We start from the raw sequence: 13,634 nt of genomic DNA, 5'->3' as shown, positions 1-13,634 counted from the left end.
TTTTTTGTTGTGAAGTGGGGGTACATTGTGGCATTTACACAGGTTCTTACAATGCATCAAATATATCATAGACGAATTCACCCCCTCAAGCATTCTCCTGTACCCCCCGCCGCCAATTCCTGGAGTAGGTTCAACAGGTACCATTTTTGCATTTACTTAGTTGTGTACACAGTTTTTCACCCTCCTATCCCCTTTCTCCAACACCTCCCCCTGACATTGGTGCCAGCCCTCCCCGCTGGGTAGGACTTGTTCCACCCTCCTGTTCTCCGATTTTTGTAGGAGAAAAAAGAGAAAAGATAAAACGAAAAACATGACATTTTAGCTTGAGATAAAGGTAGCTACACAAGAGTTTATGATATTTCCATGTATGTATGAATGTATGTATGTATTAAACTCCAACTGGTTTATTTCCTCTAATTTTCTTCATTCTGCCTTAGTCCCTTTCTTATGGTAGTTTCAGTCGGTTTAAGATTTCTACATTCATTCTTATATAGTGAGTGTATCATCTCTACTCAGGTTCTTAAAAAATATGGAACACTTTATGAAATTGAGGGTCATCCTTGAGCAGGTGCCATGCTAATCTTCTCTGTATCGTTCCAATTTTAGTATATGTGCTGCTGAAGTGAGCACTCTTCTGTGTTTTATTACAAAGCAAGAAGTTCTTCCCAGATGCAGTTCCTGGATCTTGTACTTCCTAGTCTCCATAACCACGAGCCAAATAAACTTGTATTGTTTATAAATTACCCAGCTTATGGTATTCGGTTATAGCAGCACCAAGCAGATGAAGATACTCCCATAAGGAACAACTTATTTCCCTAGTTGTCAGCATACATCTTCAAGCTGTCAACTCCTTTCAGGCTTGCCTTGATTGCAGGAAGCTGCCTCATCTGAAGGTAACCTATATCCAAATGACCGATGGAGGTGAGTGTAATGGTCTCACCATTTCAATTCTGTGTGGGACAATGCTGATGGGCCATATACCCTCCCAAGCTCCTTGTTGGACTGTCCAAGCTTTTGTTATTCACTCATCGGCTGACTTCTCCTGTATCCAGTCCTCCCCTTCCCTCCTTCCATAGATGTTGACCCCCAGTACATACCTGGTATGCTAAACTCCATCTCAGAGCTTCTGGAGAATCCAGAATCGCTACCAACCATAATAGTTGGTGCCAAGAGTGGTCCAGGAAAGCAGGCAAGAAGATGGGACTGTGAAACTGGATAACACCACCCAGCAGACAAAAGGTGAGAGAGAGCACAGGGCACTCCTGATACAACATGGCTGTCCAGATGCTTAAATTCTCTCCAGTGGTGAGAGTATACTGGTTGAAGAGTAGACATTAACTGCAGTCATTTATCACACATTGGAGAAGAACGAAGGAAATAGTAATCATAAGGACTGACTTTGCTCAGCGACTTTTATTTAGTAAAGCACTTTGCAAAACAGTTCAGAGGTCTCTATTTCAAGTTAAAGTTCAAAATCCAATCTTATTATGAAATCCAAAAAGATTCTTGGAGACTATAAGAGCTTTTTATCAGCCAGGAAAATGTCACTGTCATTGAAATGTTTTGTTCAAAGTTAAGTATTTTCAGAAAAGTATGTTTTGCATATATTTTTTACAGTCTAAATTTTGACTGCTGAGAAGTTTCTATTCTTCATAACTTCATTTTAAAATGTTTTTCTACTGCATCCAGAGTATTCTGAAGATTGAAGCTGTGTGTAAAATGCTACCAAATAGAAAAAAGCAAGAATAAGCAGTTTGATTTTTACTTTTCTTTCTAAGGTATCAATGCTTAGCAAAACTTAATCAGATTAAGTTGTCAGTAAATTTAAAGACAAAATACCCCTTTTCCTCCAATGCATGAAACATATCATATTTATATACTTGCAACTAAGTGTTAAACCAAATATGCTCAGTAGCTCCGGACTTGCTAGTATTAGAACTAAAACTCAATACAGCTAATGCCTGCATAAACGTGGATTTGTCAGCCTTCATGTAATCGTATTATATACACAGCAGGGGATGAGAAGTTACACATTGTATTCCTTCAAAAGCCATGTCTTAAAGCCATCACAAGGGAATAATGGTATTTCAACTAGTTATCAGCAAGTGACAATACATTCCACCACAAATGTACTCTTGTTCTTCCAGCTTTTAGACTATATGAAAAAAACGGGATGCTTCAAATTGTAGGATAAGAGACGGGAACACTACATATGTGTCATGGATGAACCAAAGAATGACTTTACTTTTTAAATATTATTTTCAGGTCCTTTGCTTATAAAAGCAAATGTTTTGAGAACTATTTGTAAATAAATGAAAATGAAGAGGAAAAAAAAGAAATGATGCAATTGAAAGATAAGAGCTCAATACCCATGCATCGCTGGATATCAAAGAAATCTGAATTGACTTGCCTTGAATAAAGAATTGCAAAACTACTGCCAGAGATCAAAATTTAAACTTCTGCAATAGGTAGGCAATGCTTAGCATATCTAAATTTTATTGTAATTGGTAGAGTGCTCCATTCTTGCTTTAGTAAATACCAGTGCCTAGATATTAGCAAGCAGTTGCACACAGAAATCCTGACCCCACTATCATCCATGCAATGAGCTGGACGAAGCCTGCCTTGCAGCCACTTCCCCAAGCTGAGGCTGGGCCTCAGTGTTGCACATCATTGGGCCCTTCGATGCTAAAGAACACGCTAGAAAAATCCTTTGTCAAGGCTTTCCAGCTTAGGTTTCCAAGATGTATTCTGTCATCAGCTGCTTGCAAACAGTTTGGCAGAGTTGAGCTGGGTTTTCTTCCAAATAGCTGAGAGAAAGCCTGAGTGCACTTGTGAGTGTCTGTGTTTACAGGGATAGTGATTAAATTAGGCAGGTCAAATTCTGCTTCGTGTATAAGAATTTCAAAGGAACACATCTAGGTTGTAAGTACAGTTGTGCCAAGATCCCCGAGTGTGTTGGTTGAGAGGTATATATTGGGCAGCTGTTTTTGTTCTTTACTTGTGCATGTTTTATGGACAATACTGTTTTATCTCCTTAATTGTATGGAACACTTTATTGTTCTCCAGACTCTTTCTACTATTACCTCATTTCATCTTCTCAAACACCCTGTAAAATAAGCAATTATCCATCTGTTATATGAAGAAATGAACCTCAAGTTCATTTACTATGATGCTTGAAAGACATTAGTATGAATACCTTTGAATAAACTCTTAAAGTATTTTATTATAGTATGGACATTTCAAGGACAAAGAGTCAGGATTCAATATCTCAGCAAAAGTTCTTGAAATTTGATTTGTATTGCCTGCTGCCCAATTTTTTTCATTTCATTAACCAAGTTTATCTACATCACCAAAAAAGTGTAGTCTTGGGTAATGTTTAACAGAGGCAAGATTAATTTAGGACAGAACTATAGGCACCAAAAGTCTTATATGTTTGATTGAGTGAATTCAATATTTGATTGAAAAAAATGCCTATCCACATCATAAATCCCACGACACAAAAAGACAGTGAAGAATACAAAGCTTATAGTCAGGAGGGAGCTCTTCTTATTACGTCATCATATAACAGAGCAGGAGCTGGCAAACTATGACCTTTGGGCCAAATCCAGTGACTATCTTTGTTAATAAAGTTTTATTGGAACATGGCTAAATCTATTTGTTTACAAATTGTCTATGGCTGCTGTCATACTTGGTAGAGTTGACTAATCAAGACACTGACCTCAAAGTATGACATATTTATTATCTGGCCTTTTACACAAAAATGTTTCTAAGACTGTGTGTGTTTCTTAACCTGGGGGTTATAATTTCACTATGATCTTAACCAGAATGCTAAATGTTGTGCTTTCATGTCTATAACTGGGAGGAAGAAAAATAAATATAAGCATGGTCCATGTCATCTGAATGACTACTCTAGAAGTGGTTGTAGTACCTTGTGATTTAGTATCTTCACTTGGATTTGGTTCACAGTCATACTTGAAACATGAGAAAGACCTCACAGCATGCTAGACCAAGTCCCTATGGGATGTGTTAACTGAGCTGCCTATGATTTGGAGACATCTGCCCTTGAGTTAGGTAAATTTAGCACCAGAGAAAAGTACTCAGGCTTTCTCTACCCCCAAGAGACTCATACTGGTATAGCCAAACCTCTTTTCCCTGCTCTGAGGGAAAAAAATGGGTAGTTATTTTTTTTAGATGGGAGAGTGAGAAGGGGTCCTAATTAAACTTTGCATGTGGAGTATTTTTCTCGGGTGTTCACCAGTTCACGAAGCAGTCATGTCCAAGCTATTCATGAAGCAGTCAGTGGGTTCTCAAGGACCTATGTTTTTGCTAGGGAAAGCCAGTGTCACTCCTCTGTAGAGTGATTGTACCACTTTACTCCCAGACTACACATACGCCTCTCACAGAGAAACATGAAATCGAACTTCATCATCCATTTAAAATAGATCCTTGAGCCATTTATGCATCCTCGGAGGCCCACAGTATGCAATCAAATTCACGAAGAGAGATAGGGAGATAAAATCGGAGAGGCTTTTGAAAGTTCAGGGCCTATAAAAAATAAGACTGATTGGCTATAAGTGGAACTTTTGAAGCAAGAAAGCAGAACTTGACTTGTGAAGTGTGAACCCATAGCAAGGCAGTCAAAATACTGCACAGAAGGTTATGGGATATTTCAAACCGAGTTACTACTTAGAGGAACTCAATTTCAGTCTTGAGTACTTAAGATAAAGTTTACAATTGTAGACTAGAACACTTCTTTTGGGAAGAATTATGTGGCAGGAGCTAAAAGACAATTCAGATCCAGGAATTCAGCGTCTTGGAAATTTTCCTTAAAGAAATAATTCACAAAGACCCAGATAAAAAACTGCGGTATCATTTTTAAATTAAGAACTAAGGAATCAATTTATGTTAAAAATATCAGTACTAGGAGAATGTTTAGTAAGTTATGCTATTTCAGTCTTTAAAAAAAGCCTATTAAAGCAAGTAGTTATAGAGAACATGTAGAAATAGAAGGAAATATGTTAGCTTTCCATTGCTGTGACAAATACCTGAGGCAAACTAACTGAAAAGGAAGAAAGGTTTATTTTGGCTCATGGTTTCAATCCATACTTACTTGGCTTGGTACTTTATGATGGGAGCTCATGTTAGAGATGATACTTTCCTCATTCTGGCTTATTGGGAGCAAGATGTCTCCCATCATTGTAGAGGGAAAAGAGAGCTCTGTGTCTGAGATGCTCTCTCAGGAGAGGGAAGCCTTCCTCAAGAGCTTTCCAAAAGAAATGTGCCCAGGAATGTCCCTGAACTGGTTTCTATTGGAATGGGTAGGCTGATTGCTATACATGAGCCCATGAGTGTGTGGCCATCAGGGAAGCACCACGATGTTCATCAAACTCTTCTGTTAGGCTATCCAACTTGTTTGCAGTTCCATTTCATCATCTGTAAGATGGCAGATCTGAGGATTCAGTTGGATGAAGGTTGGATATGGCCAAGGGAGAATGATCACTATGTAAGAGTTAAGTGTGTCTTTTAGTGGGAGAAGAGTACCGATTGTGCAAGCCTGAGCTCTCAGATTCAGTCTTACTCTGCTGAATTCTTCTTCTTGATCACCCTCACTTTTATAGTGATAGCGTGACAACATTATAAAGAATGAGGTACTGGGCTGGCAGAGCGGCTCAAGTGGTAGAGAGCCTGCCTAGCAAGTATAAGGCCCTGAGTTCAAACCCCAGTGCTGCCCAAAGCAAAACCAAACAAACAAACAAGAATGAGGTGCCAAGCTAGGCCATGATAGCTTACAGCTGTAAGTTATTTGGAAGACTGATACTGGGAGGATTGTGGTTTGAGGCTAGCCCAGGCACAAAGTCCAAGAGGTCCTATCTCAACCAATAGCTGGTCATGGTGGCACATACCTGTCATCTCTGCTCCTGCAGGAAGCATGACTAGGAGGATCATGGTCCAGCCCAATCGAAATGTGAGACACTATCTCAAAAAATAACCAGAGCAGAAAAAAAGAGGGCTGGAGGCCCTGGTAGAGTGCCTACCTAGCAAGTGTGAAGCCCTGAAAAAAAATGAAAAGAATAAGTTGCTAATACTCCACAAGTTTTAGATGTTCTTTCTTCGGTTCTTGTCTTGTGTGTTCATCCATTTTTAATTGAATTTATACAGTTGACAATAAAAATACATGAATCTGGAGTTTTAAGATATTATAGAGTGCCATTGTTAAAAAGAGAAAGTTTTGCTTCATTGAAAATTTATAATTTTCATCCAGATCCAAACTAAATATAAGTTTTGCAGTTCCCAACTACTGCTAGTCTTCCTTACTGATTTTTTTAGACTATTTTTATTTTTTGACATCAGAACTTCTTCCTCTGCATTGTTATTAAGTTTTTATTTATATCAAGTGAAAAGAAAATGGGATTTTAGAAGTTGCAAAATTCATGCACCTAAACAAGTTTGTCTTTTCCCTCCTGCAAAAATACATGCTATGGATTAACTGTTTCTGTTGCTCCTCCCCCCTGACACACACAAGTTCACATGTTCAGCTCTAATTCCCACTGTGGCTGTACTTGAACATGGGGCCTCTAAGGAAGTAATTAAGGTTAAATGAGGTCCTAAGGATGGGGCCTTGATCCAATGGGTTAGTGTCCTTCTGTGAAGGGATGCCAGACAGCTTGGCCAATCTCTCTCTCCACCATGTGAGGACAGTGAGAAAGAGGCAGTCTGCAACCAGGATGAGCTCTCACCAGAACCTGACCATGCTGGCATCTTGATCTTGGACTTCCAGTCTCCAGGACTGTGGGAAAATAAATTTCTGCTAGTATATTGTTACAGTAGTCTGAGCTGACTACTATAATATACTTTCTCAGTGAAAGTCTCCTAGAGGAATATCAGGCACAGGTATTTTTAAATTTGTTTTTAAATTTTATTAGCATATATTAGTTGTACAGGGGAAGTTTCATTGTGACATTTACATCACAATGTAGCTTATCATTCTCCCTCATTCCCCTCAGCCCCTTCTTAGCACAATTTAAATAGATTTCATCGTTCTATTTGTATACGCATATACAAAGTACATGGACCACATTCACCCTCTCCATTTACCCTCTTCCTCCTTCTGGTACCCACCCCAGTACAGGACCCATTTCACAGTTTTAACTGCTTCATTTGCTAATGTGTAGGCAGGGAGGGTTCTCTCATCTGCTTTGTCTTTCCTTCCATCTCTATTGCGCATGCGTGTGACAGATAGAATGATATTTGGAGGTCAACATTAAGAGCTGTGAAAAACAAGAAAAAGAAAACCGGCTTACAGGGATGGCTAGCATGAATATATGATGATTGTTCTCTCCTGTTCTTTCCTCCTCTCCCTATCTCAGTTTCCCAGCGTTATGTGGATGAGGCCATATAACTTGTGGCTCCTGGCAAATCAATCAGAGTAGTTCCAGGGATCATAAGCGTACTTCAGCCCTACTTTGAAGATGAAGTTCAGGTGTACTACCATGGTGTATGAGTACAAAATCACTACTGGTTTTGGCATCTCTGGTCGAATGCCATAGGAAGTGTGGTGTGGTTAGTTCTGTAGCCAGTTCTTGCTTCATTCTCCAGCCCTTACACTTTCATTGTACTTACTTTATAGTGAAAAACTATAAAATACCAATGGATTAAATGAGTTCAACCTACAAGAAGGTGACAGCAGATTACCAAATCATTTATGTGAACTTTATTTATTATAAAACAGCAATATAACACTTTAAAATGTTTTCAAAGGAAAATATTACTTAAAATTCTTTCACCCAAATACAGTTGTCCTTATTTTCTGTGTTTCCAGGCAGCTTTGACCACATTTACATTTTCAAATAGTTGCAACTATAACACATATGTACTTATATATAGCAGTAGACTGTTAATATCCTTGAATTTGACATCTTCATTTCAATTATATTCCTTGAACTTGCAAGAGGACAGTGACTTTTTTTTTTTATTTGAAAGGGTTTTATTTTGAAGAGGCTAGATTTCAAAGACAGTGTGCAGGCAAGAATCACAGAGATGGTGAACAGACCCGTCTGCCTTTGCTGGGACCAGCCTTGCAATACAGCTTCTTCGTTTTCCTGTAAAGGAATCTCATGGAGTAATAAAGGTGTTGCTTCTTTTCAGATTTGGGTAAATTTAGGGAAGTGCCCTAATGATGTGATATAATGCAACCTAGAACTTATTTCACGGGCAGAATTTATTTTTATAGATTTATAAACAAATCCCAAGTCCTTAGGCTCATTAAGAGTCTTGAGGGGTAATTTAACACTTTCATAAAGGGGGTATTGCATGCTGCAGTGATTTCCACTTAGCTGGGAATTTGTAAGGATATTGGACCACATTCCTCACAAATGTCAATAGTATTCTGTTTTCTGCCTTCTCACGTGACCAGTTTTTTCATATAAATATTTTCCTGTGGTGTTACATAATCCTCATAAAGATCATATAGCAAGTGGCTACACAATTTCCCATTGATTTGCTGTATGATCATTTATCAAACCGTCGTTGTCCTATTTTACGTTGAGATTGTATTGCGCTATTTAAGTTAATTTGCAATGATAAACTTTTGTCTTCCTTTGAAATTTTTTTCTTGAGATAAATTCCTAGAGGCAGATCAAAGGGGATGGACATTTTATGCAAATTTACAAAAATGATATCAATGTATTCATTCCAGTTGAGTAATGCAAAGTAGATGAATTTTACACCATAATAAATGTGTAAAATAATTTTTACACCACTACTTAAATGTATATAAAATATTGTTTTACTTTCCAATGCTTTGATTTGTGTCTAAGTTGAACAGTGTAAATTTAAGTAGAATTCAAAATTGTTTTTTAAGTGGTGTATCTTGTTCATATCCTTTGCTAGATTTCTTTTAAGGGGTCATTCTGGGCTTTGGAGTCAGGTGTTTGAATCCCAACTCTATCACTTACTAGCTGTGTAATCTTGAGCAAGACCTCCCTGGTTTCTGTTTTCCTAGCATGCAAAGTGAACATAGTAGCCAGTCTCTGACACAGTTGTCAGGATTCATCAGGACAACCGATGTGCAGAAGTACTGAGCGCACACAGTAAAATTAGTTCACTGGTTTTAAATCACACTATTGGCTTTGCTTTGTTAGTTGTTTTTTACCCCAGCTTGATCCTTCTTTCAGTGGTTGCACTTTGCTCTCAAGATAAGCCTCTTGGCAGCCGGACAGCCTCTCTCATCTGTCTAAGCTCCTTTTGCCAACCCACCCTTCACAGGAGTGTCATGAATATGTCTTGCTGCTTCAGAATTATGTCTGTGCCTTCTTACCAGTACTTCCTCCTCTCCCTGCCCCTGCCAACCTTCCCAATGAAATGAATTCCTAATTATCATTTAAAACATAGCTTTTCTGCCCCTTCAGGCTAACTTTACTCCTCTTTCTCTAATAGACTCCTAGGTGCATCTTATTGTACTATTCTATCCTGTCGATTTATTTGTAATTTCCTTCCAATAGATGCTAAACCCAGTGTAAGTCAAACTGTTTTATACCTTCACTGTAAAGCCATGCATGACCTGTGGAAGGTACTCAATAAATAGTTGTTGAATGAATGAATCAATACCTACAACACTCATCAGGCATGGATCCAAATGTTTCAAAGAGGAAAGTCATTTCTCACGGCAAATATTTGCCAGCATTGGGATTGATCTGATTCAGGGCAGTATTGTGGCAGAAAGGGTTTTATCTAACCAAGAACAGCCCTTGAGGTATAAACTGTGGAATTACAAAATACAGATGTGTTCTAACTAACCTGCAATCACCTGTCATGGTTTTGAATGACTTCCTAGGTCCTCAAAGGACAGAGAATTGCTGTAGGCTACTGTGCTTAACAGTGGGTGATGTGTACTCTGAAGGTAAACCCAAAAGAGGAACCCCTAAATTATTATGGGCAGTGGCTACATTTGAGAAAGTGATTAATCCCCCAAGATGAGTATTTTGAAAATGCTAACATCTATTTGGATGATTAAATTCTGATGTAATTGTCTGAAATATAAAAATAGTTATATGTTTTGGCACATCTCTAAGCACCAAAAAATGCATAGATAAGGGGTATAGGAAAACTCTATTAAGGTCCAAGTTGAGTTAGAGCTCAAGAGAAATGGGCAAGTGGAGAATAAGCATTTTTAGCAATACAAAACAAAAATAAGAACCAAGTTGTAGAGATCTGGTTAGGGGGAGGGTTCGGATAGAGCAGGGGACAGTAAGGAAGGAGATAGCACAGGTGGCCTGTGGAGGAATGGAAGGCCACACCTCGTTAGTGTGACTGTGCAGATGTGTGAGGGAAAGCCAGAGTTCACTGACTTCTGTGGAACATCTAGAAGCAAAGCTTGAGGTAGTAATTTGAGAACATGCGATTTACTGGACAGGGTCTCAAAAAATCCTCGAGGGAGAGAGTAAAGCAGAATAGGTAAGGGGAAGAAGTTGGCAAAGGTCAGGTCTCCCTTAGAGACTAGCTTCATCCTAATCCACTGTGCTGTGGGTGGCCTCTTCATAAACCACATAGTCCCCATCTTAAGGAAAGGGGCTGGCCTTTGTGCCAGTCATTGGATGTTGACCATCTCCAGAGGCAGGGTGTGGTTAGTCTCTCAGGTGAGGCCTCTGGTCAGCCAAGGAAAATCTCCAGAGAAGGACAGCAGTTGTGAGCTGTAGCCACCAAAGTCCCAATAGTCAGGTGACCAAAGCCCCTCATGGCAGAGAGGGTCTGGACGAGGTCCTAATCCCTCTACTATATTTAAGGCTGCAGCTGTTAACTTCTCTTCATTTCTAACTCCACCTGCCTGAATCCTTGCTCTTTTTAAGACTTCCCACAAATGCTTCTCCTTCATGAAGTTGTCCATGGTCTCACCAGGATGAAAGAGTCATCACTTTCTTCAGACATCCTAAGATACTTCATTCTTAGCTCCCTTGGTGTTTAGGTGGTCAGCTTCCAGAGTCAGGAGCCAGGTCTCACCCAGCAGAGGCTCATACCTGCTGGTTTCAATAAATGTGCCTAGAATGAGTGTCAAATTATGCTTCAGTTCAAAGAGAGAAAGACTTTAGCTGCAAATCCTTTCTTTTTTTCTGAGTTGACTGCTAAATGCTCTTGGATTATCATACCACAGCTTTACAAAGTCCTTTGTGATCTTTTTTCCCCTTGGGCATTAATTTAATCTTTTTGTTTTATCCCTTTGCCTGTGTGCTATAAGGACAACTTGGCACAGTCGTGAAATTATAGCAACTCTGGATGCTTTCAGACTTGTTTTGAGCTGCCCAGTGTCCAATCTCACAGCTCAATGTTGGGCCTGTGAATTTAGTAGTGAAGTGACGTATGTGACGTGCCCATGAATACATGCATCTGCCACACTGTGGCCTGCAGCCAGGTTGCACTTCTGAGCCTGCCTTCTGGACTCTGTGTAGAGAAGTCCTTGCCAATTCCTTACCAGAGTGCAGAGTAGCAAGATGCCATGAAATTGCCCCATGGCACCTTCCTTTGTCCTTCAAAGTGCCCTGGGGTTGCTTCTGCACTTTACATCCTGAAGAAGGGCACAGAAGAGGTTGTGTAGGGCTTCCAGAGGCAGCATGGTTTCGGGGATGGTGGCCTGCAAGCCTCAGCTTGGTGTTTGGTCCACAGGTGGAGAGTGATCGGGATCAGAAAGAAGTCTTTCTTTCGGCAGAAGGACAGCATTTTGTGTACGTGTTCTTCTGGAAGAACATCCAGGATGGTATGTGCTTCATCACATTATGCTGTTTAACTGTGGAAATACTGACCAGGTCACGGTGAAGGTCCTTTCTAAATAATTGGTGCCAGACCCCTCATTCCAGCTAACGTAGGATGCAATCAACCACAGGCCAGAGATGGGGCTGAAAGCACCCTGTAGCGCTGAAAGCAACTAGCACAGGCATTTGTCTCTCTTTTGTACCTTGGAGGGTGACAACTTCTTGTTCTTCTCAGGTGCCAACAACAACCCCCTCCCCTGCCCCCCCACCACTTCCTTTGTCTTCAGTCTAGTTAGACTAAGAAAATGTTTTAAATGATTCCATTTACTGAAGATTCCGGTTTTGGCTCTATCTACATTTCTTGATTTATGCTCGTTAATTTTGTCTGGCTTGGCTTGCTTGGATCCCCTTGGACATATGATCTTTATGAATAAAACATTCAAGGGCCAAATGTTTTCCTGTGACAACTTGACGTGAGTATCAGCAGAAACTGACATAAAGCACCGATCAGGACAGGTGTTCCTTTGACAAAGTAAGAGTTGGAACCAGCTGTGGTGTCCTGGAAAGAAGCCTCAGAGCCAGAGTAAAAACACCGAGTCTGCCATTAATAAGATCCTTGATCAGGCAAGTGGCTTTTCCTTCCTTTCTTTGTTAAGCGGTATGCTGTGCACTAGCGATCACAGTTCTGTTGTCTCTCTCTGGGGGAGGAGTATGCAGCCTTGTGCCATGGTGCCAGTCATGGCCATGTGGTTTTTGGCGCCCCTCCTTCCTGTGGAAAGACATCCCTGCCTTATTGATGTCAGACTTGGCTATGAGATCTGCTTTGGCTGGCTACAGTGAGTACAAGGAATGTTGCCACCATTGTAGACACACTGTAAAAGCCATTGTGTGGTTCTGTTGTCCCTCTTTCTCTGGGTCTTAGAACGGAGAAGGGCAATACCTGACCCCCCCAGGCTTGTGTGACATGAGTGACAACTAAGCCTTTGTTGAAGTGAACCCTGAGATTTTCAGGTTGCATGTTACTGTGACATTGTTTAGGCTAAACTGACTAAGACAGCTGGGAATGATAGGATCCATTGGATGGGCTTTTGGTAAGAAATCATGACAGAATCAATGTAAAAGTGTATTGCTTATCTGTAATGTATCAGGTACTGTGTTCTAGGTTCAAGGGTCATAAAATTGTATAAGACATGTAGCCTGTCTTTGAAAGAGCAAAAAGATTAGTAAAAGATTAGTAAAAATTATATTAATAACTAAATATAGTAGACGTAGGGCATCTGTAAGGGATTTGGCCTGGGCTGTCTATCCCCAAATTTAGGAAAACCTTTTAACATTTGATTTCCTCAGAAAATGCTGAAATAACTGCACAGAGAAAGCAAAACGGGATAATTGATGTAGATGCTGGGGAGCCGGATGGGATCCCTCACTGGCTGAGTAACTCTTTGCACCTAATCCTTATAGATCAGAATACCTTATTCAAACCATCATGAAGGCCAGGCACAGTGGCTTGTGCCTATAATCTCAGATACATGGCGGTGGGTGGAAGGGAACTGCAGCTCCAAGCTAGTCCAAGGAAAAATTTAGGGAGACTCCCACCTCAACAAACAAGCAAAGCATGGTGGCTTTGGTCTGTAATCCCAGCTATGTGGGAGGTCCTAGGTTGGAGGATTGTAGTCTGAGGCCGACCTGGGCAAAAGAAAAGTATAAGACCCTATCTAAAAAAATGACTAAAGCAAAACAAGGGCTGGGCAGCAGGAAGGGATGGTTCAGACTTTGAACAGGGACATCGGCTTTTTCCCTGCCTCTGGATATAAGCTGCACTGTTAGCTCTCCGGACTCTGGTTCACTGCTCCCAGACCTCAGGACTTGTACTTGTGTGAGCCAGTTCTTCAT

At 40.2% G+C, this 13,634-nt stretch overlaps 1 non-coding gene across 1 annotated transcript; it reads right to left on the bottom strand.

Moving 5' to 3' along the window:
• Window positions 1–523: 523 nt before the first annotated feature.
• On the bottom strand, window positions 524–630 carry LOC141413092 (U6 spliceosomal RNA). Its single transcript, XR_012437916.1, has one exon. It is a non-coding gene; the product is annotated as a U6 spliceosomal RNA (small nuclear RNA).
• Window positions 631–13,634: the final 13,004 nt, after the last annotated feature.

Source organism: Castor canadensis, chromosome 10 (assembly GCF_047511655.1).
Source record: "Castor canadensis chromosome 10, mCasCan1.hap1v2, whole genome shotgun sequence".
Taxonomy (NCBI): domain Eukaryota; kingdom Metazoa; phylum Chordata; class Mammalia; order Rodentia; family Castoridae; genus Castor; species Castor canadensis.
The sequence above is the reverse complement of the archived record's forward strand: the minus strand, read 5'-3'. Positions and strand labels throughout refer to the sequence as shown.